At 36.0% G+C, this 12,974-nt stretch overlaps 1 long non-coding RNA gene across 1 annotated transcript; it reads right to left on the bottom strand.

Moving 5' to 3' along the window:
• Window positions 1-1,522: 1,522 nt before the first annotated feature.
• Window positions 1,523-9,346, bottom strand: LOC119727655. The gene is made up of 3 exons (XR_005270992.1): window positions 9,179-9,346; window positions 7,377-7,497; window positions 1,523-3,983 (listed from the first exon to the last, which is right to left on the bottom strand). It is a non-coding gene; the product is annotated as an uncharacterized LOC119727655 (long non-coding RNA).
• Between the last annotated feature and the right edge of the window lie 3,628 nt (window positions 9,347-12,974).

Here is a 12,974-nt window from a genome sequence, read left to right as displayed (position 1 = left end):
TGTACAGTGTACAGTTAGCTGTCATTTTCCCAGGGCCTGCTTAGGTTTGCATGTGAGCAATGTGTATTATCTGCCTTATGCAGACAAGCCTACTCCAATTATGCCATGAGAATCATTGGGTTTAACAGAGCAACAGAATGACATGAGGATGTATAATTGTAAAGTGCATGAATTAATGAAAACTTCAATTAAACTTAGCATGGAGTACGGGACAGGCTGACCCGTGCAGCATTGGATGGTCACAGTTTCTCTGGATGCTGACAGGCAGATCGTCCACCGAGTCACTGAGCAGTATGGTTCTTCAGAAGGGCACGCCGAGACAAATTTGATGTACTACTCAGAACAGTGCAACAAAAGGCAAAACCCATGTTCATGGGACTTGTTTTACCAAAAAACTTGAAGTTGAACCAGCCAAACAGGCAAACAACTACAGAAATTGCCAGTGTGTGCGTTGCATTGTTTTGAGTAGTACAATTTACAAAATGAAAGAGTTTGGAAATAACAAAAACCCAAATATTCTCTTTTTGTGCGAGTTTTCAATAAAAACTCTAAATAGAATGCAAAATTCGAAGTCATGGGGCTGCATTTTCAGTTGAAAAAAGTGCATATTTCTCTTGAAAATGCACTAGAATTCAAATTGTTGCGAAGCAACATTTCCGCCATCAAAATTACAAGAAAAACTTGTTCTGGAAACCTCAAACTGTCAAGAAAGAAGTACTTGGCACAAAAAATATGCGAAAAAGAAAAGAGAAAGTGATAAATACCGCATCTTAGAACTTTACGTACTACAAGTTGATTCACGAACGATAAGTGTCAGTCTTTGGAAATGCTAAAAAATAAATAAGAAATGCGAAAATGCTAATGTTTAGTAGTACTATGTTTATTAGTACTTATCAAAAAAAGAATGAGAGAGAAAAAAGGAAAAACAGAATCCATTTTCTTGCAACGCAATCTTGCGTTCATATTTGGAAGTTCAAACTTAAATTTTACTTAGAATCGTTGGAAAAAGCTATTGAAAATATGCCATTTGACGCAAGCGTTACGTCATTCTTATTCCGTACTTTCAGTTTTACAGATGCATGTACTGTTTGGCTATGTACATTATGTACATAAGAAATCACAGTGTGCTTATTACGTGGGGAAATACTTGCTTCTAAAATATCTACTTTCAGGAAGTGACTTTCATTTGCATTTTATGCTCGACGGAAACTGTTCTGATTTTACTCAAAACTCTAATTTATATTCGCCCATCGTTTCGAGCTTAAAACGAAGCTTGACAACATAAAACAAATCAAAAACGAGTTTGGTTTCATACCAAATTAACCGTTTATTAGCAAAAACACTGATGCAACAATTACAACTGCAGAGATGTACGAAAATAATGTATCCGCTTTGATTAGTGTCTATGATAATACCAGAAATCTTTACGGTGTAAAAACATCTTAGAAAACTTGCAAAACGTAACCGCATTTAAATGTTTTATTTGATTGGACCATTCCCATGATGCAACTGAGAACGTCTGAAATATTCTTGGAAGACAGTTATGAGTAGTTGTCGTTGGGTATCTCTCGTTAGCAATTGAAGGAATGCTGGGAAGATATACAATAACCATGGTAACCACTCGGTATAAACAGCCAAAATGATATCGACTTTGTAGAAAAGTAAACTGATTGTTCGGAGTTCACTGGATCCTTATCATGTTGAAGTCCGACTTGTAACATCTGAGTTGATTGGTGGAGTTTGTACATTACTCGGCAATGACGGGTTACAAGTTGATGTGGATGTGGGCGACTCGCTGGCCTGTTGGCGTCCGTGGGCGGGGGCGCAGGGCACGCGCCAGGGGGAACACTTTTTTTTTGGCCATTTTTTTCAAAGTCAAATAAATTTATTGGGTTCCAATATATTCTCTCTACCGTCTTGTCTTATTCCCCTTTTACCCCCAAATGAGCTGGGCAATAGAGGGCGCTATAACGGGCAATCAATGCCCGTTATAGCGCCCTCTATTGCCCAGCCCAAACCCAATTAAAAAATAGAGGGCGCTACCACAAATTTACTTGGGACAGAGGGCGCTACCACTTTTTTTGCAAGAGTTTTTTTATAACGGCGCCCTCTTTTGTTGGTGGATGACCAATTTTAAAATTTGCCATGGTAGCGCCCTCTGTTGCCCAAGTAGTAACGCGCTGTTAATTTGTGATAGCGCCCCCTTGCGCCCCAAACAAAATACTGGAAAAAAGGGCACTGTATTTACCTTAAAACATTTTGCTAAATTGGCCTTTGCGCGCAAGTTCTTCCTCTGCATTTTTTTGGACAAGAGCGCCATTTAAGTTCACAGGAAAAGGTTGCATTAATTTACAGCAATTTAATTCAACTTAATTTAGGTAGTAGCGCCCTCTTTTTCCGATATTTTGTTTTAAATTTAAATGAACAACACAAAACACACAAAAAAATACACCTTTTTTTACATTTCAAAATGGCACATCATGCAGCAAGGCAGGGTGGAAATGAGAGTCTTGAATTAAATATCAAACATCATTTTTGTAAAACAATTAATACATGGTACACAAGTGATTTAAAAAAAACGCATGCAACTTTGACATTTAAATGCCACACCAAGTAAACTGTTCGGTTTTTAGTACAATTTTAACGTTCCAAGTGCATTTTTGCTCGACAGTTATTAAGACGGATCTTTTTGTGTGTTATAGAGACGCAGATGAGTGCAACCCATGCAGAGTAAAAAGTATTTTTTGTGGGTTTTTTTGTTATAAAAGATACGAAATTGAAAATTGGTTGGTAGAAAATGAAGTGAATACGGTGAGTATACCGAGGGAGCAACTTATAGAACAATTGAAGAAACACAAGTCTATATAAAGAAGGTAGAAAATATTGAATGAAAAATAGTTAGTCTTTCAACACTGAACCAGAAAGCAGTTTCGTACGATCACTTTGGCTGATATTACTTGAGCAGTTACCTTGTATGCTATGACACTATTGAACTTAGATGTCAAAAAAACTTTTCAAATTACAATTAATAGTAGAAGTCAACCCCCAAAACATAATCTTCACTATATAAGCATTACACATACAACACGACAGTTTCGGCAATTGTATGCAAAGGTAACTTCGACGGTGTATTATTCACACGATGTCATGATGTGCCATTAAAGAAAGCTGTTGGCAATTTCACTTATATTTGACTTGTTTACTTTTCTTATACACGAGTACTAATCTTTAATAAATAATCATTTGAAATAATGATGAGCCAGGCACAAGTCAGAGGAAAAGGGCAAGTAGCGCTCGGAATTTAGTCTTCCAAATATCCATGACATGTTATAAATATTTTCAACATTTGAAATTGAAATGAATCCAAGATGATGTTTGCCGTGAACTCTAAACTCAGATGCGCAAAATTTGACTTCGTTTGATTCTTTGGTTCAGTGTAAAAGAAGAAAATACCCTTTCTTGTTTTTTCTTTTGAGATTTTAAAAATGTCCTTGGCTTTTTTGGCGAGTTCTTTGCAAAATGACCCTTCCAACGTAAGCCTGGCTCAATTTTCCGTAAAAATTTGGTTCCGAATAAATCCATGGCAATTTAGAAATGTTCCATGAGATATTTAAGGCCACAGAAATATCTTTTGATAACAAAATGGACAGATTTTTTTTTTTAATTTTCCAACAGCTATGTTTTTGAGTTTGGCTAAGTTTGTCTCAAAGTGATTTAAGTAATTTTTCAGACATAATAGATCATCAAAAAACAAGGAAAGCCAATTTCCTTATAAAAATATCTTCAGAGCAAAGTAAGTTTTGACATTTCTCTGTTTATTCTTGCCAAGGATTTACTCTTCCCTAAGTGTCGACTACAGACACGGCCTCTTGAGATGACTTGGAATTAGCGAAGGCAGCATCACGTCCAGAATGATAACTGAGGCATCTTTGGCTGGTTGGCTCCAAGTCTGCAGTTTCAGCACTCCATCTCCAGCCGAAGATCTGGATAAATGCAATGATATAAAGTGGGGTCAATTTCAGAGTTCTGAACAATCAATCTTTCTAACAAGGCAGGCTACAGTGTATCATTTGACACTTTGACATGTACGATGCTAAATAATGATCTTATCTTTCAAACACTTGATGGCAGTCAAAATGCTGTCAAAGGCAAACAGCTCAATCCTTGTTCAATAAAATTAATGTCAGTTAACTATGCATATGAATGGGTATTTAAAAACCAGAGTAGTGTAACAAAGTAGTTCACTGCTATAAATCAAATATTTAGTGTGGCCATCCTATGTAGAAAAGTTGGCTAAAATATTTTTCGATCAAATATTTGACCGATTAGACAAAACAAAGTCCAGAACTTGAGAGACCATGCATGACCTAAATAAGCATTTGCTTTAAGTTCAAGCATTACAAACAGTTTGTACACGGCGAGTCAAAACATGAACAGCAGTATTAAACTTTATTCAGTCAGCTATTGATTACGTGAAGTGCGTGTGGAACGGTTTTTGTCGCAGCAATTGCGTTTATCCCTTGCATGTGTGTATACGCCGTGTGTGTCAGTACAAGTCTATCATCGCCTGATCGTGCGCGCGCGCGTGTTGAGTTGTTTCTTTGTAACAACACAGTGGTGGAGCGTAGCAAAATGGTGTTCGCCGTATTTTATGGCGGCCAAAGGACTGTTGAGTAGACAAATTTGTTTGGTCCTTGGTACGGGGTATTAGTTTTACCAACTGCATTGAATGACCGATCAAAATGAAGCTTACAAAATCCTCTTTACAGTGCCAAGTGTGCATTTATTACTTGAACGGCGCGTCATGAATACGGGAACTTTCAGTGCAGTACGCACACTGCGGTAGCCCGCCGGTCACACTGTCAATTACGTGCAAATCTCCGTTGCTCATTCTGCTGTTAGTCAAAATGTGCGTGTTGTAACAAGTAGGGAAATGTACCAGGTACGGATGTTTAGTTGTTCATGTTGTAAAACTTTTCCTCCAGAATGTTTAAGTAATATATCTTCTAGTTTAAACTCGGTGTGCATTAATCTGAAAGTCTTGGAAACAGCCGTGAGGCCGTCTTTTTCTTTGCTTTGTGTAGAATCGCTATGGAGTAGAGCGCGTCGTGTTCATGCCACTACAAGTGCACGCGCGTGGTCGTCTATGGAAGATGCGACTGAACTGTTTGTAATGGTACATGAACATAAAACATGACCTTTAGTCGAAAGTATAAAATTTCATTACATCTCATTTTTCAGCAACCATTTTGTTTCATTTACTTTCTTATTCAAAATACTGTACCCTGCCTTGAGTGAAAGAAAAACAAATATAACATTTGTAAATGGCATTGTTTTACAAACATAAAAATTAACCACAAAGTTGAACAAGCTGATGGACGCAAGGTTTAATCCCTTTCAGAATTGGTCAATTTTGCTTTCGCTTCAGTTCTTCATAAATTTGTCTTATTGACTTCAATGCCTTTGCTGAATTCCACCAAACCAAAACATTTCAGGTACTGTTAGCTAAGTATGTGTTTACTGTTATAAAAAAGCAATGGTTGCACTGTGGCTCACGATCAATGTCGCTATTTTTGCAATGGCCATGAATCAACTTTTGAGTAAAAGCCTATTGTAAAGCCATCACTTAAACACAGATATTGCGATAGAGGAAACGCAAGTTTGAATTTGTTTGGCATGAAACAATAATGGATCACAGTGAAGTTTTTTAGGAAGTGCTGTTCAGTTTAGAGACAGCCTTGAGAAGCTAAGGGAGATTAGGTAAAATCACTAGAATATTATTAAAAATGACTGGGAAAAAAACACTTAACTTAGCAATTTAGCAACGTGTAATTCACAGAAAAGCCATTATTGAACAGATACTGCCACAGAAATTAATTTCAATTGCATATTTTTCATTGGCATTGAGGATCAATTCAGCAGCGTGTATTAAAAATGCCTAAAGGAGGTTTCAGTAGATCAGTCACGATGACTGGAATAAAACAGAACTGAAATATGAACCATGTCTAATTACAGACATTGTCACAGATTTAAATAAGTTGATTTTTTTATGCCAAAAAAATAGTTATGTGACCGCAAATCATTGGTTTACTTGAATCAGCAATAAATGCATATCTTCCATCAAATAATTCAAAAGGAATTTCTCCTTATTCAAACTTTTGAGGTTAGAATCATTGCCCAAGCAGATATTCTTCTCATTCAACCAATTTTGCAATATCTTTGTCAGGATTTCAGTAAAGAGGATCTTTAATTCATATCTGAAACTTAAGTCAGAAACGGACCCTCAGATTTTAAGGCAGGAAAAAAATATTAGTTCAGGTAGACCAGGGCCAAAATTGCCAGCAGACTAACCAAAACAAATCTTGAACTTCAAATCAAATAAACATGTACATGACAAATAAAACTTTGGCACGAATGCAAGGCTGTCTATATAGTTATTAACCTCCAAATTCAATACGATTTTGCACACCCCCTAGGGAGTTAGGGTTAAGTATTCAAAAGCATAGGTGCAAAACTGAATTCATGTAGATAACTTCTTAATTCCATTCCAAGTGAATTTGATATATGATCAGTATCAGACTGGACATCTAATTTCTGCATTTTTGGAAGTGAGCAACATCTTAGTACTCTTATGACGTGACAAACAGGCACTTGCAAGATGCATTAGTATATTCGACATAAAGTCTGTTATCAACTAATTCAATGGTTCACCATATATATAGGGGACAAATACTTGTGAGCCAGACAATGCCCCAAAAGGCCATCAATGCGAACTTATTTCCATACAAAATGCACTGATATTACAGTACGAGAGGCAAAAATCATCACTGCCTCTTTCCATCAAATTGGCATTGCTAAGCTGAATGTAGCTGAGCAATATTTACAATTTATCAAAACAGGCTGAAAAGTACTAAAGTAAATGGCAGGTGTTTTTGTACTCAGAACAACCATATTTTTGAATAATTGTATGAAAGTTGTGAATATGCCCTGCTCCATCAAACAATGCAGGCACTATAATGAACAATTATAAGTCTCCAAAATACAAATTTGCTGAGACAAACATGGAGGAATGAGCAAGTGTTATCCAAACAATAGGCCAACATTTCAATGTTTCTTTTGTTCAAACTTGGAACGCAGATGAAAAACTCTCAACATCAAGAGGAAAATATATTGAGAGAGTAATGTTCCAGCTTAAAATTGAATAGTTTCACAATTTTGTTCACACACTGGCTATTGTGCCCTGGTCTTTGTGCATGAAATATATCACAAAATACCTACAATAAAGGTTTTATAACTTCATGTTTTGGATTGTGTCATTTTGGGCCTGCATAATTGTTTTCGTTTGATGGAGCGGGCCACATAAGGGAAAAGCTTACCATTTTTGATGTTGGCAGTTACATGCACCATGCACACACACTGTTGACTAGCTGCTTCTCCAAAGTAAAAGGTCTGTTGGAACCATTGTCCAAGTCCTTTTGACACATGAATGTGTCAAATCTGTAAAAAAAACAAAAACCAAAAACAGGTTCAATTATAAAATGGTCTTACACTTGCCACTTCAATTTCAGAAGAGTAAAGAAGGCACTAAATGCTGATAATAGCCTGAAACAATGTATGGGAACATTGCTTAATAATTGCCTGTCAATTCCTGATAAATGTGTAGTTTAGAGCCCTGTTCCATATCTGCTGAAACAGGTAGGAAAGTCACATTTTCTCCCAAAGTACTGATTATAATTATAAAAACCTAGAGTTAATCTAGCCCGATTAACTGCCCTACTTATCGCCAGACCATGTCCAAATGTTAAAAAGGTGATAAGTAGGGCCCAAGTTACTTGGGCTAGCCTAGAGTTAATCTAATTACAAAAGACAGCTTGAGGCTGCAAAATCATTTTAGATTAGCCTAGCCCCATAAATGTGGCCTATTTACTGGACTGCCTCCGTAAACATAGGCCACACATCCACATGTACAAAAATCGTGTCGACTTTGCCAAATTTTGATTTTCACATTTAGGCTTAGTTTGTAGGTTTTTTTTGCTTTAGAAGCATACTCACCCTCTTTATAGGCTAATCAGAAAGTGCTGCCTTTTTCAGATGTATATTTTTCGTGAAATTTCCAGATTCATTTTTACACGTTTGTGTATCAAAATTTCAACATGAAATTTCACAAAAATTAGACATCTGAAAAAGGCAGCACCTTCTGACTAGCCTATAAAGAGGGTGAGTATGCTTCTAAAGCAAAAAAATCCTACAAACTAAGCCTAAATGTGAAAATCAAAATTTGGCAAAGTCGACACGATTTTTGTACATGTGGATGTGTGGCCTATGTTTACGGAGGCAGTCCAGTAAATAGGCCACATTTATGGGGCTAAGAATAGCCTCATTTACAAAAGTCATTTTTGGGCGATCGTGTATCTACGAGCCCGGTTCCTATAAGGGAACAAAATCCACTTTTAAATTATTTGACCTACCAAACTAGTTGGCGACATTAAGAACATATAGGTATGTCATAGATAAAGGGCAGGGTTTTGAATTTTTGAGGCAAATTTGGGAGTAAAATGATGAGCACGCAGGTCGCGCTGCACGGCACCAACCAGCCCGCAAACTGCATAGGAAAATCGTAACTTCTACCCCAAGAAACTGTTCAAAAATTACCAAATTGACAATGTCTTTTTTTAGTAATAAAAAAAAAATCTTGATTCTAATTTGCTCAAAACAAAACGGGGGCCCTACACTACACGATCGCCCATTTTTGAATGGAACTATGATGTAGTAAAAGAGGTGTCCTAAACCACACTTTTACCCAATTCATCATGACCAATTGAGAGTAATAAATGTGGAATAATTTCCAGCGTATGCTTTTGTGTTCATGGCATAATTCCAAAAATACGGCAAACCCCTCCACTTTCAAGGCCACGCCCCTCCCCTCCAAAAACCCCAACCCTAGCTCGACCCGCTCAGAATTAACTCTGAAGAAAAAGGCATTATTATTTTGTTTCACACAAGAGTAAACCCATTGATTTCTATCTCCAGAGAGTCCAGAAAATGACGACCAAATCTCCTCCTCATTTGAACCCTTGCTTTTTACGCCATTACTGCCCCCGTGGTTGGATACGCCACAGTGAGCCTCACTCTCCCCCAGTCAGTCCGGCGGCTACTGTTCGTGGTCTGGTCGGCTTACCTATTTGCCTGCATTCGTCTCGTCTCCTGTCCAAGGCCGAAAAACTGATGTCAATGAAATAAGCAGTTTCAGCCAGAACGGTATCTGCCACTCGAAGACACATTTTGGGGTTCGAAAACAGACGAAATCCGCCATAACCTTTAGAACATTTCTCACACAGGACGCCTACGTGCAAAATGGCCGACTTATTCAAGAATTATTAGGCGGGAATTTTCCACTGTCGCACGTCACATGTGGCGTGCAGATACTAGCTGTTGATTGGTCAGTCCAAAAATAAAAAATCGCTTTTTTCACACTTTGGTTTTTTTAATGAAAAGCAGACGTTTGGGGGGGGGGGGGGTTGATAAAGGTAGCCTGGTTCCTTTGTCCAATTTCGGCATCAATTTCGTAAGCTAGGAGTCTGGCACTAGACGGTAAATTAAATGTAGATGCTCTCGCAAAATTGTTATTGGAGTATTGTTTAAATCATAATTGAGTGTTGCACGGGGGGGGGGGGGGGGGGGTCCAACGGTCACAGTAGAAAGGCCGGACAGCCTGAGGTTCAGTAGCTCCACAATTTTCGCAATTTCGCTTCCCAAACCCTCAAAAATCCGACCCATTCATCATAATTTAATACACAAGACAAAAGAGTCAGCAGAAACATTGCTTTCTTTTAAACATTATTTAATTGTTTTATTTGAATAATTGCTCAAATTGAACAAAACATGCAAAAAACAAAAAGGTACCCTTATTCAATTACATACCTATGTTGCATGATTTACTTTACTGAACTATAAGCTTTCATTTCAATACAATTCATTAATATTAGAATCCAGCCATCAATGCGTATATAGTAGTACAATAATACAAACAAAATTGTATTATTGGAGGTGAAAAGAACTTTGATAATTTTAAAGGCCTCATGAACTGAATTCAAGATACTTTTATTTCCCGAAACAGTTTATTAACAATAATTTTATATGACCATTGACTGTGTGTGCATAATTTTGTCTCATTATATTCAACAATATCGTTAACTTCATATGTTACATTATTTTTTACTAAAGATCAACCAATAGTAAAATGCACACAAGTCATACTTTAGAACATGTATGCATTAATTAATTTCAAAGCTGTTGGGCAAGAGTACTTGCAAATTTTCATCAAGTGCTCTAACCATATAAGTGGAAGAGCACAACTTTAGGCTTTCATAATGTTCTATAGATATAACAAATATTTTATGTATTTTTAGTTGTTTACAAAATGTCCTTAAAAGCTAAGCAAAGTTACTGACCTGAAAAATGCTGGTGAAATCAGTTAAACAGTATAATATGTATGGTATTCCCACAAATTCACTTGATCTTTAATAAAAGCTGGATTTTCTCAACTATTTCCAAAATTATCAAACAAGCCCCCCCCCCCGACTTTTTGATTATCAAATAGAATACTAGTCCCATGAAGAACACTGTAAATCTTATTTCAATTTTACAAATGTTTTTGAGATTTGTACTTGGTCACATTTAAAAACCATATCTTAATCCAAAACGAAAAACGTCCAATAACACAACATTCTAAAAATGGAAATAGGGCAATAAGGTCGTTTGCATAAAGATATCCCCAATTCAGCATTTAAAAAATACTTAAAATGAAAATAGAATTTCTTAAAAAAAAAAAAAAAGATGTTACAAAAAAGGTCAAGCCCTTTACTTACAGCAGACCAAAAAAATGACATGAAATATTAAATCTGATCAAAACAATATAAGAACAGCTAAGTCAAACCACAAAAAGGGTTTTTTTTGAAACAGTTTTAATCTTTCCTTTTTTTGTCAATAAGAGTGCTCATGTGGGAAAAGAAATACCTGAAACTTTTGCTTTCTATACACTCAAAGTCTCCTAATTATTAGGTAAGTATAAATTATACTTTGTATACAGCTTTGTACATAATAAATTATACACAATGTCATGATATGAAAAATGCAAAATAAATATTGTTCAGCAGAACTAATTTTTTTTTTTTTTACATAAAAGACAGATACCGATACTAAAACACAGCTAAGCTACTCTAGTTTACAGGCTAAAATAACCTTTCCAACTGGAAGAAATGCATCACATTCACAGTTCATTGTTTCGGTAAATTTAAAGCAAAATAAGAACCCAAAATACCAGACTTCGAAATTTACCATTTTAAATTACTACATCAAATCAAAGTCATGGAGTAATATGAGGTGGGTTTACGAGAAACCCAAAAGAAGTGATTTAACAAGAAACTCATTTGCACAAAAAAGGAAGTGTGTTTTATAAAACAACTTGGGCTTAATTTTCAAAGATTACGCATAGAGTTTTAAAAAATCAAACAAAGTCAAAGTCAAACTACAGAAGTAGATGGACAAACAATGTGTTCCAAATTTTCTGCATGAAGTTAATTTTCGAAATTTTTCTAATTGTAATGTACATGCTATGAGTTCAACCAGTGACCCTTACAATATATTTTAATGGCTACTAGGGCTGTCCATTTTGAATAATTTAGTATTCGTTAACTCGAAACTGTTTGACCGAATATTCGGTCAGCTGCAGCAACTGCCAGCCGCGTCAGTCAATAGTTGCATGTAGAGCACACCAGTTAATATTTGCATGCGGTGATCGATAGGGGCCGCTGGAGTATTTTACTGTAAATATTTTATAACTGTCAGGGGCTTTAACCTGCTAAAAGGATAGGAACAATGAGCCGCTGTTGACAAAAAAAGTTACCGTCGACAAAAAAAGCGGCACCTGACAATAAAGCACGGCAACTTTACGATTAAATAACACCACAGTCGTGTGTGTACCGTACGTGCATAATTTTTTTTTGGTTTTCGAATAACCAAAACGGCAAAAAGCTATTCCAATATTCAGTTGATGATGGGGTATTGGAAAATTCAAATATTCACGACAGCCCTAAAGGGTACTTTTCTATCAATACAAAAGTCTTTCACTTTTTAATGAGACATCGAATGAAACTATTTTCTGACACTGCTGTTTAAAATAGGCTTTCCAAGAGACAAAATGAAATTGCCCAGTTTTAAATTTACATTGTTTTTCTTTCTTTTTGTGTGACATATTTTTTTATTAACACTGTATACTCAGTTGTTGCCCAACACAAAATTCCATCTTATAATTTTGAAATTGTAAATATTTCCTTTTTTTTTGAAAACTTAGAGAGAACAACTATTCACTTCCTTAAAAGTCCAAATTACCAAGCTTTTCTTGTTATAATGCAATATCAATGTGCGACTTTTTGTCAGTCAAGTTTTCCAGCAGCAGGATTGCCTTCAGTAAACACAACCAATTGGTTCTACACTTGGAAAAAAACAACACTGTGCATGTATTCATATCTACAAGTGCCTACCGCTAATGTTGCACTATTGTGAGTGTCACTTTAAGCTAACATATACACCTCAACATTTTAAGTCTACAGCTCACGTCAAGAGAACAGCATTCTCAATGATTTTTTTTTTTTTTACATATTTGCAATCTCACACACTTATCCATACTGCAATATACAATTTTATTTATACAGTAATACACGTTAACCTTTCAACCTTTGTGACATTGTCTTATACACGTTTGATGATGTTTTGGGCCTTTATAAAGTCACCGCAGATATACATTGTAATAGTAAAATGTCACATTACCAACTTTGCCTTTGTTTACTTTCGTTTCCTAATTATTATCAGTATTTAATAGATTGTTAGTAGAGTTTTGTAAATAGAATGTGATTGCAATTTTTTACAAATTTTACTGACTTTTTTCTCAGTCAAGATTTAAAAGGTTGATTTCG

Source organism: Patiria miniata, unplaced genomic scaffold, assembly GCF_015706575.1.
Source record: "Patiria miniata isolate m_02_andy unplaced genomic scaffold, ASM1570657v1 HiC_scaffold_20, whole genome shotgun sequence".
Classification (NCBI taxonomy): Eukaryota; Metazoa; Echinodermata; class Asteroidea; order Valvatida; family Asterinidae; genus Patiria; species Patiria miniata.
This window is presented reverse-complemented; position numbering and strand designations above follow the sequence as displayed.